Consider the following 23,238-nt stretch of genomic DNA (forward strand, 5'->3'; position numbering starts at 1 on the left):
TGATTCAGAAGTGCGTGGTTCCATGTCCCCCCCCCCCCCATAATGACACTGATAAAAAAAATTGGGCCCACTCCATCATTTAATTTGCCCATCCTTGAGCTATATATTAATGTGAATAATACGTGCATGTAAACATATTGGCTCTTCTCATTCATAGGGTACTTAAAAAAAACGCAAAGAAAAAAACCTTTCATGCTTATCCTTGATTGTTGTCCTGTAGGTGTTCCCCTTTTTGCTGGAGTGATGAACTGAGAGGTCCCAGAGAGAAAAAGTGAAAGGGCGCAAGATTATCACAATAGCGGGGGACACTTGAGTGAACTCCAAGAATAGCTTTTTACACATTACACAGGCATGGGGAGAACATGCAAACTCCATACAGGAAGGCCAGAGCCGGGATCGAACCTTGCACCTCTGCACTTAGAGGCGGATGTGCTAATCAGTCGACCACCGGGCTGCTGACAAACCTAGTTAACATTACGAGAGAGTTGATTTTTGTGAAAAAAATGCATAAAATGAGCTCTTGCACTGTTCAGTAGTTTTGTGCTGTCCTTGAATTGTAATTTTTATGCTATTTTATGGAAAAAACAATCACAGAATGTGATTTATTTATTTATTCTTGCTTCAAACCCTTTGTTGTTGAATAGTGGAGCAGTATAGCATGTGTTTTGCTTATTTTTATTAGTATTGTTTTATGTATGATTCAGAAGTGCGTGGTTCCATGTGCACCCCCCATAATGACACTGATAAACAAATTGGGCCCACTCCATCATTTAATTTGCCCATCCTTGAGCTATATATTAATGTGAATAATACGTGCATGTAAACATATTGGCTCTTCTCATTCATAGGGTACTTAAAAAAAACGCAAAGAAAAAAACCTTTCATGCTTATCCTTGATTGTTGTCCTGTAGGTGTTCCCCTTTTTGCTGGAGTGATGAACTGAGAGGTCCCAGAGAGAAAAAGTGAAAGGGCGCAAGATTATCACAATAGCGGGGGACACTTGAGTGAACTCCAAGAATAGCTTTTTACACATTGAAAAGCCTCAAGACTTCAAAACCAAAGTCTTGAAGCTTGATTCTGCTGAAACAAATGTACGACAAAAAAGAAAAGAATTGCTTCCAAAACTAAAAGCGGCACGTGAAAGAGGGGAAATTGCCTACCTGAGGCACGACAAACCTGTTTGAGGGGTCGGGCGGGGGTGTTGGATCAAAACATTTTCGATCCATTTGTAAAATGTTATTTTCTACTTTTACCCTTTCACCTTTAAAAGTGCCATTTTTTTTTAATGGGCTAAAATCAGCAGGATCATTTATGCTGTTGCCCTGGAACTAATTTCATCCATTTCCCTAACCCAAACAACACCACAATTAGTCTCTCGGGATGAAAACGGCTACTGTGCTCAAAACATCACCCCCCATAATGACACTGATAAACAAATTGGGCCCCCTCCATCATTTAATTTTCCCATCCTTGAACTATATATTAATGTGAATAATAAATACGTGCATGTAAACATATTGGCTCTTCTCATTAATAGGGTACTTAAAAAAAACGCAAAGGAAAAAAACCTTTCATGCTTATTCTTGATTGTTGCCCTGTAGGTGTTCCCCATTTTGCTGGAGTGATGAACTGAGAGAGAAAAAGTGAAAGGGCGCAAGATTATCACAATAGCGGGGGACACTTGAGTGAACTCCAAGAATAGCGTTTTACACATTGAAAAGCCTCAAGACTTCAAAACCAAAGTCTTGAAGCTTGATTCTGCTGAAACAAATGTACGACAAAAAAGAAAAGAATTGCTTCCAAAACTAAAAGCGGCACGTGAAAGAGGGGAAATTGCCTACCTGAGGCACGACAAACCTGTTTGAGGGGTCGGGCGGGGGTGTTGGATCAAAACATTTTCGATCCATTTGTAAAATGTTATTTTCTACTTTTACCCTTTCACCTTTAAAAGTGCCATTTTTTTTTAATGGGCTAAAATCAGCAGGATCATTTATGCTGTTGCCCTGGAACTAATTTCATCCATTTCCCTAACCCAAACAACACCACAATTAGTCTCTCGGGATGAAAACGGCTACTGTGCTCAAAACATCGAGTGTTCTTCTGATTGTGACTCAGGGTTGGTTCCTTCCCGGTGTCCGTTCACGATAGTGTGTCTCTGTCAAGTGGTTGTGCGGCTCTGGTTATGTGATCTCGTGAGGCTAAGCTCGCCTCTAGAAATTGAAGTACACAAAGACACATCTCCAACTCCCTTTCCACTCCCACACACACACACACACACACACACACACACACACACACACACTGTCTGTCTGACCTGGAGGTCAAGGTGCATTGACTTTGAGGGTTGTCTAACTGGGCCTCTTGAAACTTGCATTCCAGCTCCAGGAGGAGGAGGAGGAGAGAGATAGAAAAAAAAAAAAGGAGGGATTTTGGGTAAGAGAAAGCAAGAGAGAGTGGTGGGGGTTGAAAGAAGCTGGAAGGTATTATCCCCCGTTTCCTTGCCTTCGAAGAAGCCGCGGGTCGTTCCCTCCCACTCCGTCGCCGCAGCTTCACGACAAAGTCGAGGGAAACGGCGAAAAACTTGAACCTGCTGTTCGACCTCGGCCTTCGAACGGGCTCACGTGTTTTCCTTCCCCGCTCACTCCCTCTCTCTCTCTCTCTCTCTCTCTCTCTCTCTCTCTCTCTCTCGAGCTCCCTTCTCGCTTGTCCTCTCCTTGTTTGTCTCGCTCAGTTTTCCCTGGGCTGCGTGTAAGAGGATCACTTTGTTTCCGTTGCCTTTTTTTTTTTTTCCAACGGTGCCACAATCCCACTCGGACGAGAGGATTGCATTTGAGCAGATACTGATGGGGGTGCACAGCTGCAAACGGTCCCTTTCCATCGCTCTCCGCGGCAGAACTAATGTCTACACCCCCCGCCCCCATCTCGGTCTACCTCTCTCTCTCTCTCTCTCTCGGTCTCACTCTCTTCTTTCTGCCTCTCCGAGGGGTGGGGGTGCTGTATGGAAAGAAAAAAAAAATGGAAGGGGCATCGGACAAAAGGGGAATCTTACATTCTCTCCGGGATATTGGGATCTCTGTGGTAAGTATTTTTATTTTTCTCAGTTGGCTCTTTGGACTTTTGAAAGTTTGTGAACCACTTGAAAAAGGTTGATTCAGCAGCATGGTTTGGGGGGGGAAAGGTATTTTTTACTCCATTATTATTCTTTTCATTCTTTTAAGTCCAGCGTCTCTTTTTGTTTTGAATTGAAGTGGTAAGGAAAGGCTTTTGATTTGTGTTTAGGGTCAAGGTAAAGCGAGAGCGGAGGTGCGCTTGGGGCTGACTGGGGGAAGGGAATAGTGGGGGCTCCACAGTCAAGCTGAAACTTTTAACTTGATATTATAATAATCTTTCGGTTGGCTTGTCAATAGTTGAAAAGCGGAAGAAATCAATCAACTGCATCATGCAAATTGTTGTTCATTGTTCAATAACTGATTCTGAACTTTATTGCTCAAAGTTGGATGTTTTATGTTGTACGATTCCACAAGGCATGAGTATTCAAGCCAGAGAGTAAAATTAGTGCATTTGTTATAATAGTTCTTGCTTTATGGTCGAATTTTTTTCCAAGCTACTCATGGAAAAAAAAATTGATTTTTTTGTTCTTCATAAACGTAGGCTAAGTCTGAAGTAATGTGAGGTGATATCTTGACTGCTCTGATATATTAAACCCGATACAGCCATTCAACTGTACCTATTTTCCAAATGGGCCATGTGGAAAACTGAAACGGATTTCGAGGGCCACGCTAATCTCAATTGTGTTCCTCATATACGTAATGCATTTAAATAAAAGATGATATCGTATTGTTTGAATGAGCTGCTAATTGGGGAGATGTGGCATATGTTCTCAAAATGAGGAAAGAAAAATAATAAAATACATGCAGTCATGAAAATCACATATGGACACTTTTTAAATATTCTACATTCAGGAAAACAAACGGTGTGCACTGCATATATTTTGATATTTTTTAACCCTTTCATTGAGTGGACACCTATTCACATTGTTGTTTTTTCTTATATGAATCAATCGTAATGTCACAGTTGTGCATCAACCACTACAATGGACGCTTATGTGTGTTACCATCCACTGCCATACTTTTTTATTTTCAATTTCCCAAAAAACTGGAGAGAAAAAAATCCTGATGTAGGTTATTATTATTTATGCATGAAAGGGTTAAAGTCAGCTTACATTTTGTCACCAGCTGTACAGTATTAGCCGTTCCTAGATGAAACCCTCAGGACAAAAACCCCTGGCCCCCATTTACCGCCTAAACGCAAGAGAAAAAAAAAATGCAGAATTGAGAACCCTAGCGAAATTATTTTGAAAGGGCTCCAATAGTCACGAAATATCAAGATGATGCCGCAAGGTTAGCTAAACAAAAGACACAAGTTGGTGATCTTGCAAACTTGTACCACCTTGAGTGCATGTCAAAATAGATGCACTTTCCAAACAAAAGCACCACAATTTTTTTTTTTTTTTTGTGTAATTTTCTTTCTTTCTTTCTTTATTTATTTGATTTGACTTTAAGAGGGTGGAATGGCCCGGTCACAGACTGTGTCTGGGCCACATGAGGCCCACGTTTTGTACTTAGCCTAAATCTGTCATAGAGTCCTTGTAAACTACCACTATTTGAAAAAACGAGTTCATCACGCCTCATTTTGTTTTGGCAATAATGTTCTTCGTTCCTTGTGCTCTGCCGTTTTGGTTTTGTAATCCGAGCAACATATTGCTCATGTTCGTAATACTTGCTGAGGGCTACAACCTCTTCTGAGTCAAAAATATACACAAATTAAGACAGCAGCAGAATGTAGCTCCCTATTTTGAGCAAGTGGGTCGCAATTTAATGACGCCTCTGAGCCGCGTTAATGAGGTCTCGTCAACCGTACGGTCAAAAAGTTGTGCTGTTCTGCCGCAATTAAGTTTCTTTTGATCTAGGGCTCTTTGACAATGTCTCTCACCTGTTTCAAAGTTATCACGAAAATCATCTCCGTATGCGATGTGAAGACTTGTTGGTATGGTTTGTATTGCCGGCTTGTTGTCAGATAACCTGCTTGACCCTCCCACACAGCCAATTATAGCGTCTCTTCGACGTGCGGCGCCTGGTTATAAATTAGCCCAGTTGTTGTTTGCAAGCAGTGAAAGGAAAAGCTCACTTAGTAGCTGTGATTTATTAGTTGTGATCCTGCTGCTGCCACGTGAATGACTGAGGTGCCATTCAGGATGAAAGCAGCAAATCAGCCAGCTAGTGTGTTCTCACAGCTTGAACAAACAAGAAATAGTTTCCTTTACTGACACCCTTTTCTGTCTAAAAACAAACAAACAGTTTGGCCTTTGGATGCATCTTTTTAATTGTAACCTCAGCAAATATTTGAGCGATTGTGACCTGTTGCAGAGCACGGAGAACAATGACGAGCAGTCTTTGGTGCAGGGTTAGAATGGTTTGGGATTTTTCCTAATAGTTAGTTTTAATGTGTTTCTTTTTTTTAACCCTTTCAGGGACAGCGGTTACTATAGTGGACAGCTTGTGTTATCAGGTTACAGCAGGGGTGTCAAACCCATTTTTGTTGCGGGCCACATTTTAGTTACCATTTCCCTTGGCGGGCCGTTATGACTGAAATCATATAAAGAAGTCAAGAATAACGGTTTATTCAACTATTGTTTAAGTTACTTTATGGGGTGTTTGGCAACAACAACATATTTACAATATCTCTCTTATTTATTACATATGAGAATTTGGTCCATATTTTAGCAAGCATCATGGGAGTTGCCATGTTTGATTTGCTTTCGCGGGCCATATAAAATGATTTGGTGGGCCAGATCTGGCCCCCGGGCCTTGACTTTGACACCGGTGGGTTACAGGGTGCATGAAAGGGTTAAATTGAGTTGGCTTTAAGGTTTTGTTGTTTTTAGTTTTTATTAGTTTGTCTTTAATGATTTGTTTTTGAGAAAGGTTTTTTTAGATGAGTTTTTATTAGATTTAGTAAGTTTTTCGATATATGGAGCATTTGTCGAGCGTAAGATAAAAAAAAATGTCACAAAGTATTGTGTAAAAAAAAAAAGTAGACTGGAATTCTCAAACGACTGTTTGACTTTGCTTCTTCTGAACAGGCGTACAGCGATTCTGAAATGAATACAAAAGATTTATGGTTTCTTAATTTTATATGGGGGGGGGTTTCCGCAGTCAAAGTGAAGAAAAAAAAATCTTGCATTTAAAATGAACGCAAAAAGCTCATAGTTCAAAAATGAAAACAAATTACATTTTTTTTCTACAAGGATAATAATAGGTAGCTTGATTAATGTGAAATTTAGTTTCATTATTCTTTTTTCTTTTTTTTCATTTTTATCGTGTTTCGGGAGCAAATATGTTTTCGTTAGTTGAGTGAATTAAAACAAGATTACTTTTGGTGGACCTTTATCTTTGCATGAGTCAGCTTCATCCGTAGCCCTATGGAGGAGAAGTGTGATAGAAAATGAATGAACGAATGGAGCACAAAATAGACCTCAACTTCATATCATTGACCCTTATTTCTTGGCAGTAACACATAGCTCAATCGTGCAACTCAATCTACTGCGGAGTATCAACTATCCTTGTGTTTCTACTCAAACGCAAGGACAGCGACGTCTGTTTATACCAAAAGTTGCGTGCTCGCTGAAGTTCCACCCAGTTTCTTTTTACTGACAAATGTTGTGAAAGGATCGTTTCAGTCTACTGGGAGCTTCAGTGACTCCAACATGGCCAACATTCCCTTAGCTTGTTGTCTAGGGATGACTGGCACACGCCGACTGAGAAGATACGATCATCTTTATTATCTAATAAACCAAGCTGTGTTTTTTTTTTTTTTGCCTTGAATTTATATAACCTATAAGAGCAAAATATTCATGTTTCATAAATCTGATATTGCTGGTTGTTATACAGAATCATTTATTGCTTGTGGTTGAAAAAAAATACATGGGAGGAGAACATTGAAAAAAAATCATTGCATATTAAATCGCTATCATAAAATTTGAAAGGGGTAAAAGAAAAATCCCAATTAGGTTACTCTTTAGGGTCGGTCATCCTTAATGAAAGTCACAAAATTCACATCTACAGATCAATTGGACATCGTTTTCAGATATGATAAACTGCAGCTTCAAACAAAATGGGCCCATTCTGGTCGTAGTGTTTATCAAGGAATATATCCATACTTATTATTGGAGGTCACATGAATCTAACTATGTATAATACGTAGGACTTCCATTTAAAATAAACTATACGCAAAAAATAGCAACCCCTAAATTGACCTACGGCTATCACAACGATTTCCGTGTTTTGTTTCATAATTTTTTTACTAATTGCGTATTTGACCCTTTCATGGCCCTGTAACCTGATAACATGATAAGCCATTGTGTCACAGTCAAGGCCCGGGGGCCAGATCTGGCCCGCCACATCATTTTATGCGGCCCGCGAAAGCAAATCAAGCATGTCAAGTTCCACGATGCTTTTGCTAAAGTCTGAACCAAAATGTCAAATTGTTACATGTAATCCACAATAACAGGCATTATTCTTCACTTCTGATTTTAAAACTAGTTATTCATCAATTTGTTGTGTGCTGTGTATGTAATATGTGGAGGGGATTAAACATTTATAAGGTTTCCCAAAATTCATAACGGCCCTCCAAAGGAAACCGTAACTACAATGTGGCCCGTGACAAAAATTAGTTTGACACCCCTGTGATAAGCTGTCCACTGTAGTAACCGCTGTCCCCGAAAGGGTTAAATTAGATTTGGAAAAAATAAAATCATAATAATCAAGAAAGTACAACCCAAAATCATGTAACTCCTCTGAATTTCCTCTCCAAATTTTAACCCTGCAAATGTTTTGTTGACATCACAAGACAGCACAAGACATTTTAGAAGCCGATATGAAATGATTACCTGCTTTGTGTTTTATGATTTTTAATTATTGTGCAGAGGCATGGTGGGGTTAGTGGTTAGCACATCTGCGTCACAGTTCTGAAGTTGAGGTTTGACTCCGATGTGACATTTTGCATCTTCCCCACATGATTTGTTGTCCTCCCCCCCCCCCCCCCCCCCCCCCCCCCCCCCCCCCCCCCAGCTATTGATGAAGTCGCAAAACTATGGATGATAGTTTAGTCAAAGTCTCTAAATTGTCTGGATGTCTTATGTAAGTAGAGATGGTTGTTTATCCATATTTGCCCTGCAATTGGCTGCCGACCAGTCCGGGCTGTGCCCGGCCGCCACCGCAGAATCAGATGGGATAGGCTCCAGCACACCCGCGACACTAATGAGGACACGTGTATGGATAAATTGAAAGGGGTCAATCCCTTCCATTCCATTTACAATAACCTACCTAACATAACCAAATATTGCACTTTTCTTTCGCAATTAAAATGTTGTGATAATACGTCGCTTAATAGCTCCAATTCGTACTTTGGTTTTAGTTAATAAGTACGGGCATTGAGGTACACCATGATTTCTTTCCATTTCACAACTTAACGCAACTGTAATTTCATTACAAATAGTGACATATCCACCAAAGAATCATTCCAAAGAACTTAATTCTTGAAACTACGCGAGGCGAGCTCAAAAGTCAGATCATGGTTCTTGAGTAAAATTGAGTCATGTTTGCAGATTTAATGAATCACTTAAATTTTGTTCATGACTTTAGCAAGGTTTTGCGCCTTTTCTTCCATACCTTTTTGAATGGAACTATACCACATGTTGATTCATGACATTTACAGCTGTAATTTTCCATCCATCCATTTTCCAATCCGCTTATCCTCCCAAGGGTCACGGGGGTTGCTGGAGCCTATCCCAGCCGTCTTCGGGCAGTAAGCGGGGGACACCCTGAACCGGTTGCCAGCCAATCGCAGGGCACACAGAGATGAACAACCATCCGCGCTCACACTCACCCCTAGGGACAATTGAGAGTGTTCAATCAGCCTGTCATGCATTTTTTTTGGAATGCGGGAGGAAACCAGAGTACCCGGAGAAAACCCACGCAGGCTCGGGGAGAACATGCAAACTCCACACAGGGGGGCCGAAGCTGGAATTGAACCCGGTACCTCTGCACTGTGAGGTTGACGTGCTAACCACTGGACCACCCACCGGGCCGCCCCATTTTCTCTACCAGTTAGGCTAATTGGAATTGCGGGTGAACCGAAGCCTGTCGCAGCTGACTTTGGGGCGAAAGGCGGGATACACAGTGAACAGGTTGCCAGCCAATCGCAGGGCACAAATAAATTCCCAAAAACTAAACCGGGATTCAAACTCCCATCTTTATAACACACGGACATATGCGGAAGGCGGTCTCCAAGTGCCCACTTCACAGATTTGTGATCACCTTGGCCAATTTTACATCATCCGCTCACAGAGGTCTGCTTGCAGTTCCTTCTCAAACATATTTTGCGCTCTTCAAACCTTTTCACATGGACTCCAGCAAATCGTTTCCTTTCGGCATGTCAAAGACGTGCAACCTCTCGCACACCTATTTCAATGAGAATAAGAAGCGCTACTTTTATTGGCAGCGAATTAAGTCGCCTGTGTTCAACGTCCACAGCAACACAAAACGCCAATTTTCAACTGCACCAAGCTGCTTGTGTCTGCGAAAATACAGAAACGAAGGCTGGCCCGCTCTTGCACAGATTTACAGTGTGCCTATCGCCAGCGTTGGTGTGTGCACAAAAAAAAAATGTTTTTTTTATTTATTTATTTATTTTTTTTTTTTAATGCAGCACTGAGAATCATTTGGAATATGATCGAGTTTCTTACCCAACTGCCTTTACCATCACATCAATCCAGACTAAAAGACTGACTGAGGAAAAAAAAAACCTTTCATTTGGACTTTACTAAGTCAATATATCAGGTATGGAAATCAAACGAACTTAACCCTTTCATGCATCCCATAACCTGATAAGATGAAAAAAATTGAATTTCTTCCCCAACTATGTTTGCACTCTAACACTGTTGTATCCTATTTCCTTTTCACCTTTAAAATTATTAGCCACTTTTTATCTATTTATTTGTTTGTTTGTTTGTAGGGGCGGCCCGGTAGTTGAGTGGTTAGCACGTAGACTTCACAGTGCAGAAGTACTGGGTTCAATTCCAGCTCCGGCCTTCCTGTGTGGAGTTTGCATGTTCTCCCCGTGCTTGCGTGGGTTTTCCTCCGGTATCCTCCCACTTTCCAAAAACATGCATGGCAGGCTGATTGAACACTTCAAATTGTCCCTGGGTGTGAGTGTGAGCGCAAATGGTCGTTTGTTTCTGTGTGCCCTGTGATTGGCTGGCAACTAGTTCAGGGTGCCCCCCGCCTGCTGCCCGAAGACAGCTGGGATAGGCTCCAGCACCCCCGCGACCCTTGTGAGGATGAAGCGGTTCGGAAAATGAATGAATGAATATTTTTATTTATTTATTTTATGTTTTAAAGCAGGTTCCGATTCTGGGTCAAGAGATCAATGGCAATTTGTTTAAACTGACAGCAGCCCATCCGTTAGTCAAGGGGGTGTAGGGCCTTTTTGTGTTTATCAGTTGTATGTGTAAGTTCGGGTGCATATTGAGGCAACGTGTATGTATTTCCTCTGTGTGGGCAGCAGCAGGTCGCCACGTTCAAACCGTGGGGTGGGGAGGGGTTGATGGGTAATGCGGACACAATGGGCAACGGCAAACATTTGCAGTGGGACAAAGGACGTTACGCTCGGGTCACTGAGTGGCTAACTCTTCCCATTGTCCGTGGGGAAGTGATCTTAACCCTTTATGGGGTTCTCGTTGGAATACTTAGCAATTCAAAATCTCAACTCCCAGACATTTATTGGAGTACATGACAACATCTTTACAACGGTATGATCTAGCATTATAATTGGAATATGGGTATCAATATTGTCGTGATTATTAACCCTTTAAGGGGCAGCGGCTACTGCAGTGGACAGCTTATCGTGTTATCAGGTTACAGGGCGCATGAAAGGGTTAAAGTTGACTAATTGGTGGGGAAGAAGCATATGCTGTTTTGGGGTGTTTCTTGGAATCAAGCGATATCGTGTCAGCAGCATTTTCTAATCATCTCAGCCTAAATAAGGTCTTATAAAGTCAGCAGTAACCATACACACATACACGCGCACACATAAAATGATCAAATTTTAATTGAACAGGCTAACAAACGTCAGCTTTTACTATAGGTATGGTGTAATAGATTCTGTTGTGATGAAGGGCCGATGTATTTAGTTAGATAAACAGCCTATCAACTTGGGGTTCTGATTTATTACCCGACAATAAGGTATCATTGACTAATCGCACCTATTCATTAACCTTGTCAAAAGCATACTTTTTTTTTTCTTATGTCATTGTAGCTACACTGAGAAGAAATTTGGTATATTTTAGGCACAGAAGCATAATCGTCCATGCGTCATGTACGCTGTGTGTATGGTGATGGAGGGAAGACAAAGAATTGTTTTTTTCAAAATGTCTCTCGTGAACATCTTCATATGCACATGCAGTCGTCCCACAGTTTCTTGTGAGAAACCCAATGCGTGTTTGTGTGACTGAAGGGCCATTATGGGACGGGCTTTTAAGCCAGACCTGGGAAGTGGAAACTTAATACTGCCTGACTGGCTGCTCTCGTGTATATGAACCCCGCAGCTGCGAGAAGAAGAGGAGCGAGCGACAGGGGGAAAAAAAAAAAAAAAGGGAGGAGGGGGTTGGAGGAGAGTGCGGTGTGCTCAGTAATTAGGTGTCTGGTTTTGTATTGACCAGTCTGGTGCTGAGACCTGAGGGACTGTTAAATTTGCTGTTGAAAGTGAAAGGATTATGCGCCCAAAATAAATTAAACGGGAGCAATGAATATTGAGGGGCGCAAGTCAGACCACTGCATTTTCTCTTCTTTCCTCTTCAACCAGGGTTACATTTTGGTTTAAATTTTTTTATTTTTTTTAATACCACAAACTGCCGACCTTATGTTCCAAATACATGACCAATCATTTTATGATGTAATAACTCACCTATGAAATAAAATGAGTGCATGTGTTTCCTATTTGCGTCCACAAAAATTCAATTCAAAATGGGTTCTGCGAGGGAATGTCGTAGGCTGTGTGAAATGTGAAGGTGGAGACAAGCAGACTACAAGGGGGAACTCTGCGAAAGGATATTTCGTCTCGATTTTGTGTCGAGTGAGTTTGGTCCCATTATTTTCTGGGGCACAGTCAGGTGCGAACATCTTCCAAACGCCGACAGTGTTTGGTAACATTAACATCCAAACCATCCATGGTCTAGCCTATGTGGAGCCCGGAAGCAATGCTGCTGGGACAAAAAAAAATAGAAATTCTGAATGCCACCATAATGATCTTGTAATAGGCTTCAGCGAGTCACATTTTAAGGAATATGTACTGTGAGTTGGATCGTTCCCTTTTCGTCAGATCACATTACTCTCTCCCCTCTGGAGCATGTGAACCTGCTGAACCCTCAGCCTCTGTTGTATGATATCACACTAAGTGATGTCATATTCAGCCTCTTTTACTCTACATGCGAATGGTTGGTTGTGAAACACGGGTTTCGCCACCTCACAGTTTATTTCGGAGAAATGAATGCATCTTGTCGATTCATGTTGTTTTTCTTACAATGTGACTACTTATCACTCTTAAAACGATATTTTGAATAGAGCCTTCCCGATATGGAATTTTTGGGGTCTATGCCAATATTTATTTTGGTGGTGAAAAAAAAAACATCTGACATATTCGTCAAGAACTGATATATCTATGTGTAGAAGAATGATGATATATGCAAGGGATATGTAATATCCAGAAGCATAAATTCTTATAACACCCAAAATATGAAACCAGACAAAGAAGCAGAACACAACAGAACTAAGACAATTAACTTCATTAGTAACACTGTCAGCGTGAGGACAGTATACAGTACTTTAAGCTGCATAATGGACATGTAAATTAATAGTCACATCTATCTTTGTTCATCTCACAGTAATAATTTGAACTGCTTTAAAACACTGTCATGATGGACATGGAAATTAATAGTCACATTTGACTCTAGTAATATTGTGCTAGCATGAGTTCACTCTGGGTCCTCTGGCGCCCTTCCTTGAAGAGGATGCTAAATTGCCCATATGTGTGACTGTGAATGTAACGTTTTGGTTTTTTTGGGGGGTTTTTTTTGTCAACTGTATACTTTATATGCTGTGTTATTTGGCAGTCCAGGGTTGACCATGCCCCTGCCCAAAGTCAGAGGGATAGGCTATAGCTAGCTTAGCTGAGGACAAGTCGTAGAGAAAATGGATGGATGCTTTTTACAGGGCAAGTCAACCCCCAAATTTTCTTTACACTAATATGTTCTATGCAGCCCCACTAGTCCAAACACAGCATTCTGATTAATATTGCATTTGTGGAATATGAGTGAAGCAGCAAAATCCACACGTTTTTTTCCATTTCAGTGAGCGACCATTTTGCGACTGATAATAACATCACAATTATTAAGGACTCAGGTAATGACCAATCGTGCTTCAGCTTCAGGTGCGCTGTGATTGGTCGTTACCTCAACCCTGAGCAGCTGTGAGGTCATTTTCACTTGACAGAAAGTGGCAAAATGGCTACCCCCCCCCCCCGACATGGCTAAAAACGGGTGGATTTTACTGCTTAACTCATCTTCCACAAACACAACGTGAATCAGAATGTGGTGTTTAGACTAGTGAAGCTGCATAGAACATATTGGAAAGAAAATTTGGAGGTTGACTTCGTCTTTCAGTGAATTATTCACTAACTTCACTTACAATGTTGGCATAGTAGTTCCCACATATAGATAGCCACTTTTTTTCAATGATATGGGATACAATATGTATTTCTAATTATTTAAAAGGTTTCTTTTTTTCAAAGTTGCATGTGTATCATCTCTTTCAATGGGGAGAATCTTGCTAAGAGATTATCCAATCAAATTCCTTTGCTGTGTTTAATCATGGTGTAAATACCGAAGGACTTCATCCACAAGTGGATGACACTTAGCCAGTGGTAATCAGACAGCAGTTAAAATAAGCAAAACGATCCTTCAGTCCTTGCTCGGTTTATTGAAAATGTTTTGTTTTCTCGAGACATCATTCACGACGCTAAAGTATTCACCATGTGGCCGCGTAGTCAAGCTGGAAAGTCCTCAAGGTTGCAATGCTGCAGGGGGTCTTTCAAAGTCTTGGAGTGACAAAACGACTGTATAACCTGCTCCTTAAAAAGGGACACAAATGTCTTTTTGTTCAATTCTAAACCGAAGCCAACATTCATTCTGAATGTGTCTTAGCGATGATGGATGGCTCTGCCTTTTCGTGATACGCGGATAAGGAAAATACTCAACAATCGCGAAGGAGTTTTGAGTGCAAACTTAAAAGTCCGATGTCGTTTTAATGTTGCAGTTAAATGAGTGTTGTTCATTCATAGTTTTAGGACCGTACTGCCTATGGTTTTGTTTTATTTTGGATCAAATGCCAGGTTGTTATGATATTAACCTTTTCAGGAACAGCGGCCACTACAGTGGACAGCTTATCATGTTATCCGGTTACAGGGTGCATGAAAGGGTTTAAAAAAAAAAAAAACAGCCCAAGGTAAATATTTTCAAAACTTTTTCACAACTGCGCCAAGCAAGTTTCATTGAACCAGAACATAATTTCATACACGCTTTTCAGAGATTTCAAGTGTTTTTCTGCAAAAATGTAGCCAGATTTGAATGTTTTGATTTGTCGCATATGGCTTCCATAGTGCCACCCACTAATCCAGACATACTGTATCAAGAAGATGGGAGATATTTGGCACATGTACTCAACAGCCATGACTTGCCAAAAATCCCTGCAGCAACCCAAATGTTGCTTTTAGCCTCTTGCCAGCCTCCCTGACTAATCTTCTTATTTTAACCAATTTTGGAGGGATGTCCACTTCTTGGTGATGTCACTGTTGCGTCATATTTGCGCTACTCGATGATCACTTAAATTGAATGCATCGCAAATCCATTTGTACCCATCTATTGACTGATACCTTTCAACAATGACCTTTGATGCCGTGAAAGCTCACTGCGGACCTTGGCTTGTGCTTCAAGATGTGACGACAAAAATGACAGGAAAGGCCTACTAAAACAGCTGAACTTTATTTAGGGGGTCATCAGAGGCACTGCAGTTGATATGTGCTTGGTTAATTTTGAGAACAGCAACATCTCCATCCCTATCAGAGGCTATGTAAACATTTTTTACTTCCTCTCTCGAAAAAGATTTTGTGTTTTTCAGAGTTGTACAGGTTGTAGGCTAAATGACTGGTCGGGCAGTTGTGCGTCAACTCTTTATATCCATTCGGTTGATTCAAATGTTCTGGTTCATCAACTTGGCTTTAGTCTTCATTTTTTTGTGACTTGCATTGCTAGTATATTGTTAACAGTATAACTCTTATCATTTTTTTGTTTCCGGAAAAAAAAACGCATTTGCCATTTTTTTGGGAGGGCTTCGGTGGGGGGGGGGGGGGCAGTGGGCAGTCTTGGAAATAAGAATTGCGTTATAGTTTTTAATATGCTGACACACAAATTTAGTATACCACAGAGTTTGCCAACATTTTGGCAAGGCTACACAATATTGTCAGTTGCATGGGAAAGGGATACATTGTGGTTGTGATTGACCATACATTTCTTGTAGCTGTTTGTCATTTGTATGCAAGTTCTGTAATTACGTAAGTAGTAATTATGACAAGTCCATAGGGTGATCTACTTTTCCAGATGTAAGTTAACCCTTTCATGCACCAATAATAATAACCTGTAAGCTGATGATAACATGATAAGCTGTCCACTGTAGTAGCCGCTGTCCCTGAAAGGGTTAATATTGTTGAACACTGAATTATTTTGAAGCATTTTGTGTTACTGGAGTTTCTGCAATCAGCATTTCTTCCACTGCTGCTGAGCGAGGAAGCAGGTTGACTTGCTATTTTATTTCAGGCATAACTGCAGTGAGGGGAAGAGAAAAAAAAAAAGCCGTGAATAAGATTTGGGGGTTTTAGTGTGTCCGCCAGCTGTTGCGAACGCACTGCCCCTCCTAATGAGACTGCAGCAAGCTTCGGTGTCCCGGTGTTCAGTCGCTGAAATTAGCCGTCTCTTTTTATCCCATCCCCCCCACCGCCCCCTTTTTTTTTTTTTTTTTGGCCTCGTTGCTCTTGGTTTTAAGTCCACATTAATACAGACTGAGCGAACAAAGGTTTGTCTCCGGCCAAGCAGTCGGGTGGAACAATAGAAGCTTGTGACATTGTCACTGTGTGTAGCAGGAGGCCGTGAGGACGTTAACGCCGACTTCAGGCCAGACTGGCCCACTCAAAGTGCAGTCATGGCTGCAAGGCTGTGCAAATGTGTGGATATTTTATGCCTCCACTTTTTATTGCATTCTTCTTCCTCCGACATGATTTCATGATTCCGAGGCCATTTATTTTATTGTCTTTGAGATTTTTTTGGGGGGGGGGGCTGTTTCTAAATCCTATGATTTTGCTGTACACTTAAAGACTTGGAGGAAGGGATGCCATTTCAAAAATAATCAACTCATTAACGCCAATAATTTATTTATTTTTATAGAAGTCGGAAATGTAATTTGCAACAGAAAGAAATCCACACCATTCGAAATGGATCATGTAGAGTTGCAATCTAGCCTCCGGGCGATGGTTTTTACAATGAACTAAAAGCAATTGTTGTCGAGCTGCTGATATCTTGACATCATTTGTCATGTTGCTTTTGTCTAATCACAGGCGGCCACGTTTGAATTTCATTTTGTTTCATTCTGATGAAACTATTTTGGGAACAGAAGAGCTTTGTCAACTTTTCCGCTTTTATAAATAAAGCCATATTTTGTGATACCTCATTCATGGCTTTGATTTAATTATGTAAGTGAGTCAGCAGTTTTTAGTTCCAAGTAAGAATCATATTGCTGATCACTAATTTGGATTAAGGCTTTTTTTTCTTCCTTGCAGCACATGTCACGTGGGCAACGAAAATAAACCAAATAAACCGTTTTAGAATTGATCACAATAACAACAAAAATATATCGTCACTGAACAGCAACGGATTTGAAATATGACAATGCAATTTGCGTGGTTTCATATGACGCGAGGCTGACAGCAGCATTGACCTTGACTGTCTGTGACCACGAGCGTGCAGAGAGACGATGCAAAAAGACATCGTGTGACCGAGTCACTTCTTATATTGTTTTGGTGTCAGTAGTTGCTTTTTTTTTTTTTGTTGTTTTTTTGTCCGAACCGTTCCGTGCAAATGTGTGTTTTCTAACCCAGTGGCAGCTGCCATGGAGAACGATCTCGGTTGCTGTTTTTTTTTCTTTAGCATATCCTGTATTCATATGGAAATAGAGGGCAAAAGAGGGACAGAATCTCACATCAACTTGATCCGGTCATGAATGCTGCCTGTGTTTAAACCGACCCTGGGCTGTCGTCTAAAGACGCACTGCTCAGTCTCCAACCTGAGAGCAGAAAAAAAAAATTGAAGATGCTCACTTTCACTTGCAAAACGAATCAAGAGCACACCATTAAAAAAAGAAAAATCTCTATTTTTTTTCTTAGACAGCTTTTAAATTATTTCATCGAAATCTTTTTTTTTTCTTCTTCTTAGACACCTTTCTTCAATTAACCTTTGCTGTCTCTTACTGACGCACACCGCCACACTCAGATAAATGACTTTAAAATCTCTGCTTCAATTATTTTAAGTGCAACAGAAAAAAAAGCCAAAATAATGTTATCGGTTAAAGATATTTCCATTTAATTCTATTACACCACATTTCCCAAAATACTACTTAATCACACCCATAATGATATTATTTATGTGCATTTAGGAAAAAATGTCCAAAAATGAAATTGGAAATAAATAAATACATAAATAAATCGGACCCGTTTGCTCATCATGATGAAATGTTTAGTTTTTTTTTTTCATTTGAGATTGAGCAAACGCACAATGCATGGTTGGATGACGATAATTTGCTTTTATGTTATGTGGAAATTGTTATTGTATAGCCGAGTCCCGTTTCTAATAAAATTGGAGCGCGTTTCCTTCTTTCAGTGTCTCTGACACAAAGGGCCTCCCAGACGGGGCTGCTGTGTTCGGATCTTAGCAGCAGGGATCCATCAAACAAGATTTGCTCCGGTGGATGTGCTGGTTTTGTCCGTCAGCATTATTAGAGTCCGACGGCCATATTCAAAACTCACTTACTGCGGCTTTCATGTGACCATGTGGCTGAAGTTCTTTAGTAGGCTTTTTTTTTTGCCTCAAAAAAAAAAAATGGTGAAATAAAAGAAATATTGATGACATAAAGAAAAAAAAACATTTTAGGTTTGCAATGAAATAAACCAAAAAAATCATTTTCAATTCACTCCAATGTGTCATGATGGGAACATTTTTGGTGCATTTTCAAATGAGCTTTAATATTAATATCTTAATGGATATTGCATGTATGTGTAGTTATTATTTCATCTTTTGCTTGCATTGAATTATCTGAAAGGTTGATTTACTCCTGTCGGCTTGTAAAACCTCCATTTTGCTACGCGGAAATCATGTTTTTTCTCTTTTCAGTAATATACGACCCGAGCAAGATTCTGCTTCCCAAGGCCAGTGTCCACTGCGAGTCCATAAAAAGCAAAATGTGTTACGGGAGGGCCCTCAGTGTGTGTCGCACATGCCGCTTTGTCTCGCTATTAGCGCCTATTGAAAAGACAATCACTTAGAAAAGCAGACAGTGGGCTTGTTAACACACACGGGCCTTCGTTGAATTAGTGAGCGAGGGGACACTCCTCTAGTGTTATGACGGGGGTCTTTCACACACCCAAAAAACATCCCTCTGACATCGCGAGTGTCCGGCCACTGAATAGGGAGGATTTGTTGCTCTACACCTAATTAAACAGTGCTTTGACTAATGGTTATGGTGCAGGGCCTTTGTTCCAATTCACCTTCTGAAGCACCTTCCAAAGCGCAATGTTTGACTCTGGTGACAGAGTGGCCAAATCCCTGCCGTGATGTGACACACACACACACACACACACACACACACACACACACACACACACACACACACACACACACACACCCACGCCGCCCCTTTAAAGCTTTCCAGGTTGTTTAGAATCGCAGGGCTCTTCGATTGTACTCGTTCACCCCGAAAGGTAGCTCAAAGTGAATCCGCTGAATTAAAATTGTGATTAACCGTTTAAGGGACGACGGTCACTACAGTGGACAGCTTATCATGTTATCAGGTTACAAAGTGCATGAAAGGCTTCATTTGATGTTGTCCTGTCCAGACCAACATTTAAACGGGGAATACCGATCATTAGATATAAATAACATTGAAGAGGCACTAAAGCATTTGATTTTACTACGTTTGGCTCCATGAACGCGCCACCCTCCCCCGGTTCATAAATAGCTCACAGTGTTTCTTGCTCGCGGTTGGTAGCGACGTGTCGGCGGCCAATCGGTAAACAGGTGCGTGCTTTGGTAGCCCCGATCCATGTGACGCGATGACACATCATCAGGAGAGGAAGTGACATTCAAGACAAATGTCGTGAAACGATAAGTAACCGACAATAAGCAATCAAACTGACAGTGTAAGTTTAGTGCATGGGTGATTTCAAGGATATTTATTACGGTGCTCCCCATGTGCGGTGTGCAGCGTGTGAGCTTGACCTGGTTATTTACAGTATTCGGACGTTTTTTTTTTTGTTTGTTTGTTTTGTTTTTTAAGAGAAAGCCCGGTCTGTTGGAAAGGCAGTTGAACCTGATATACTAATTACATTTCATGTCATCGAAAACCGCAGCACTTTTCTTGACCACCAATTTGTCAAAGCTGGAATTGAAGATTATTCTCACGTGGTCTCGGTTTAATTTTTAATTTGGAAAACGTATATATTATTTATATGGCCTAATCTCTCCATTTCTTTCGGAATCTGTGACCTTGACCCCTGAGGAATTTCATTAGTTTCAGTTGTATGGGAATTTTTAGCAGAGTGGTCATTAAATCTGATTTTTTTTTTTTTTTAACACTGTTGCAGGCCTTGGTACACTTTAAATTCTGAATTAGGAAAGAATTTGTCGCTGTAGAAATGTTTTGACAGTCATATCTGACTAAATTCTCCATGTGTCTATCACATATCTTGCCGTCACAGTCTGCTTACTCGGAGTGTGACCGGAGCATCTCATTGCTTGCAATTTGTCTTGTATTTTGTTTGCTTCGCTACCTTGTAACGATGCTTTGCGAGCGAGCGAGAGAGAGAGAGCAGACAAGAGCCCGAGTTGCACTTTGCATCGAGCTGCCTGCGTTTTCAGGTAGGATGACAGAGGTGGAGGGATGTTGTTTACTTGTCTGTCACTGGAAAACATTTTGGCAGATCTGTTATTTCTCTATTTGGACGAGAAATGTACCGTACGTAAAGGCAGGAGGTTCTTTTCCTTTCATTCACTCGTCACAAACCCTTCGAAGATCACATTTAGCTTGAGTAGACTTATTCATTTTCGTTAAGTTACGGTACACACATTGATTTGTTTTGAGGATTTGGCATTAATGTAGCAGTATCGAAAGCATCGAGCTATTACGAGCTATGTCGGGTATTACCATCGCCATGGCAACCCAGGATCCTACTTTAGGTATTCCAGAGTTCTGAATCTTTTATTCTCATGCAACTTTGGAGATGACTGAGTTATTTCGGTGACGGACAATGAAAAGCATGCATCCGCAAACGATGTGGTTTTTTTTTTTCTCCTTTTATACAAAGCATGAAGATTGTTGTTGTTCTGTCCTTGATTAAAAACAAACAAAACAAAACCTCACAAACTCTACAGCTATAATGTGTAATGAAAAATCATTTGAATATACCCCAGTGGCATTAAAATCAAATACATTTTGCAGATTTGGTTCTCTGAGCCATTACGCACTATTTTAATGTATTCCCGATTGGCTATTTTCTTCGGGTAGTAAAACATGCATTGCACAATGCATTCACCAGTTTGATCACAATGTCATTTGTAGCCAAGGTGAATGTTTTACCGGCATTGAATTGACATTGTTTTTTTCTCAAAATCCCAAGTCGAGCTGTGAGCTTTGACAACACCGCTGGGTTCAGTGATATAAAACGCAACGTCGTTATACAACATTTCCCTCCACCACTTTCTGTCACTGCCTCTGTTGTTTTTGTACTGCGTGTGAATAACGCTTGCTCGCTGCAGATTTTCAGCGGCGGAGGAAAACAGCTCCGCAAAGCAGCCAAACAATGGCTTGGCTTTCTTACTTCACTGGTTCCTTTATTTATTTATTTTTTGGCTTTCCTTCTCCTCGCCTTTGAATTTGCTCTTTTTCTGCCGGCATTGTTCCCCTATTCTGCCCCCTTAATTGGCCCCCGCGTAGCAACCTGTCACACGCCGCGCGGTGGATATCACAGCTCCTGCGACCTTTTGGAATTGTATTTTTTATTTTTTTGTAAATAGCTTTGTAATCATTCACTTCATTTTCTGATTCGGCTCGGAATCAAGATGAACTATAGAAACGTAATTGTTGTTATTTATATGGAAAAAAAACCAAGAATAAATAATTAGAATGAAGTTACTGGGGGAAAAAACGGCATTTTCCAGGAAGTGAGAATCCAATGTCAACTTAACTCCAAAATGAGTTTTACTTTATAAATCTTATCGATCACCTTATACATGGTCGGTAAGCTTGATGGAACAATATTGATATGTTGACATTGATCGTCTCACCTTTTACCAAAGCTTTATCCTTGTCTCTCTCTTTTCCCCGCTTGTGCATTTAATTTCCCTCGTCGCTCGATCTCGATCGTTTGCCTAAATAGTATGGATTGTATGATTTGGTTTTAATTGTTGATATTTGCAACGCAAGGGACGGTCGAAGAATTGAAACATTTATATTCAGTGTTTCCCCAGAACTGAAAGGTGAACGTCGTCTTTATCATGTTCATTTAAACACGATCGTCATGATACTACTTACATTTACGAAATACTTTATTTCATATGAATACATCACAGTCGGGGATATTTTTGAAAGCAAATAGCTCAGATAATTTGTCCCAATGAAAATGAGCAAATCCATTTTTGCTACCAAATCCGTACTAATTAAAAATATACCGAGTGGTTAAAATCACAACACTACAAATTAAAAATGAGGTTAAAAAAATAATATTAATAAGTTTTGATTCCAACTCAAGGGGCCCCGACACAGACCTGCGAGGAGGGAGGGCAAACTGCTCGCCAAGCTATCCGTTTCACACACACGGGGACAGAAGGTTCGATATTCATTCGATCGATGAATGAAAAGGCACAATGGCAATAAAAAAAAAAAAAAAAAAAAAAAAAAAAGAAAAAAAATTGGACGGGTTTCCTTTTCAAACGCACGTCTCTTTCAAAACCCCCCCCACCCCAACTCTTCTCGCCGCACCCTCCGCAGCCTTCAGTCGCCGGGCGGCTGCCGTGGCAGGCAGAGAGAGAAAGAGAGAGAGAGTGAGAGAGAGAGAGCGAGAGAAGAGCAAGGGTTACATCAAGGCTGCTCCCTGGACCGTGCAAACAAGTCTAGACCAGTGACCTGTTCAATGGGTCCTTTTGAGGAGTGGGGCAAGTTCGGGCAGAGCGAAGGAGAAAGACACGCATACCCTCTTTTCACTGCCGAGGCAGCGCACAGCCTGCGATCGACAGGAGGTAAGGAGGGCCGGGAGGGCAAGCATCTGCTTCCATGGTTACGGGCCGGGTATGGGGGACCCGACAATTGAGAAAGCTCCGTTCTCATGCTCCCACAGAGGCAATGTCACGCATTAAAAAAAAAAAAAAAAAGCGTCAGGCCGGAGTGAGTACCTTATCCACCAGCAGCCGTCAGGGAAGAGAAATAAAATGATAGTTGCTCACTTTGATGTGGAGGACAACCCCCCGAAAAAAAGTGAAATGCAAATTGGTGGTCTGCCTGTTCTTGAGAAAGAAAGAATACAATCCTAATTCCATTGGACTTTTTTTTGAGGGGGTGGGGGGGGGCAAAGCGTAGATTTGTTTTTAACTCAAATCTGCTTCATGTGTATTTGAAATGGAAACGTTCCCTTGATGATTTATCATCAAAGGGAACAAAGGTCAAGGTTTATACGGGGAACTCCTTTTGTTGAGATGCAGGGACATCCTCGGAAGGAGATTTCTCTCCAACCATGCTCATTCCAGTTGGGGGG

The sequence above is a fragment of the Hippocampus comes genome, unplaced genomic scaffold, assembly GCF_001891065.2.
Source record: "Hippocampus comes isolate QL1 unplaced genomic scaffold, H_comes_QL1_v1.1 scaffold248, whole genome shotgun sequence".
Taxonomy (NCBI): Eukaryota; Metazoa; Chordata; class Actinopteri; order Syngnathiformes; family Syngnathidae; genus Hippocampus; species Hippocampus comes.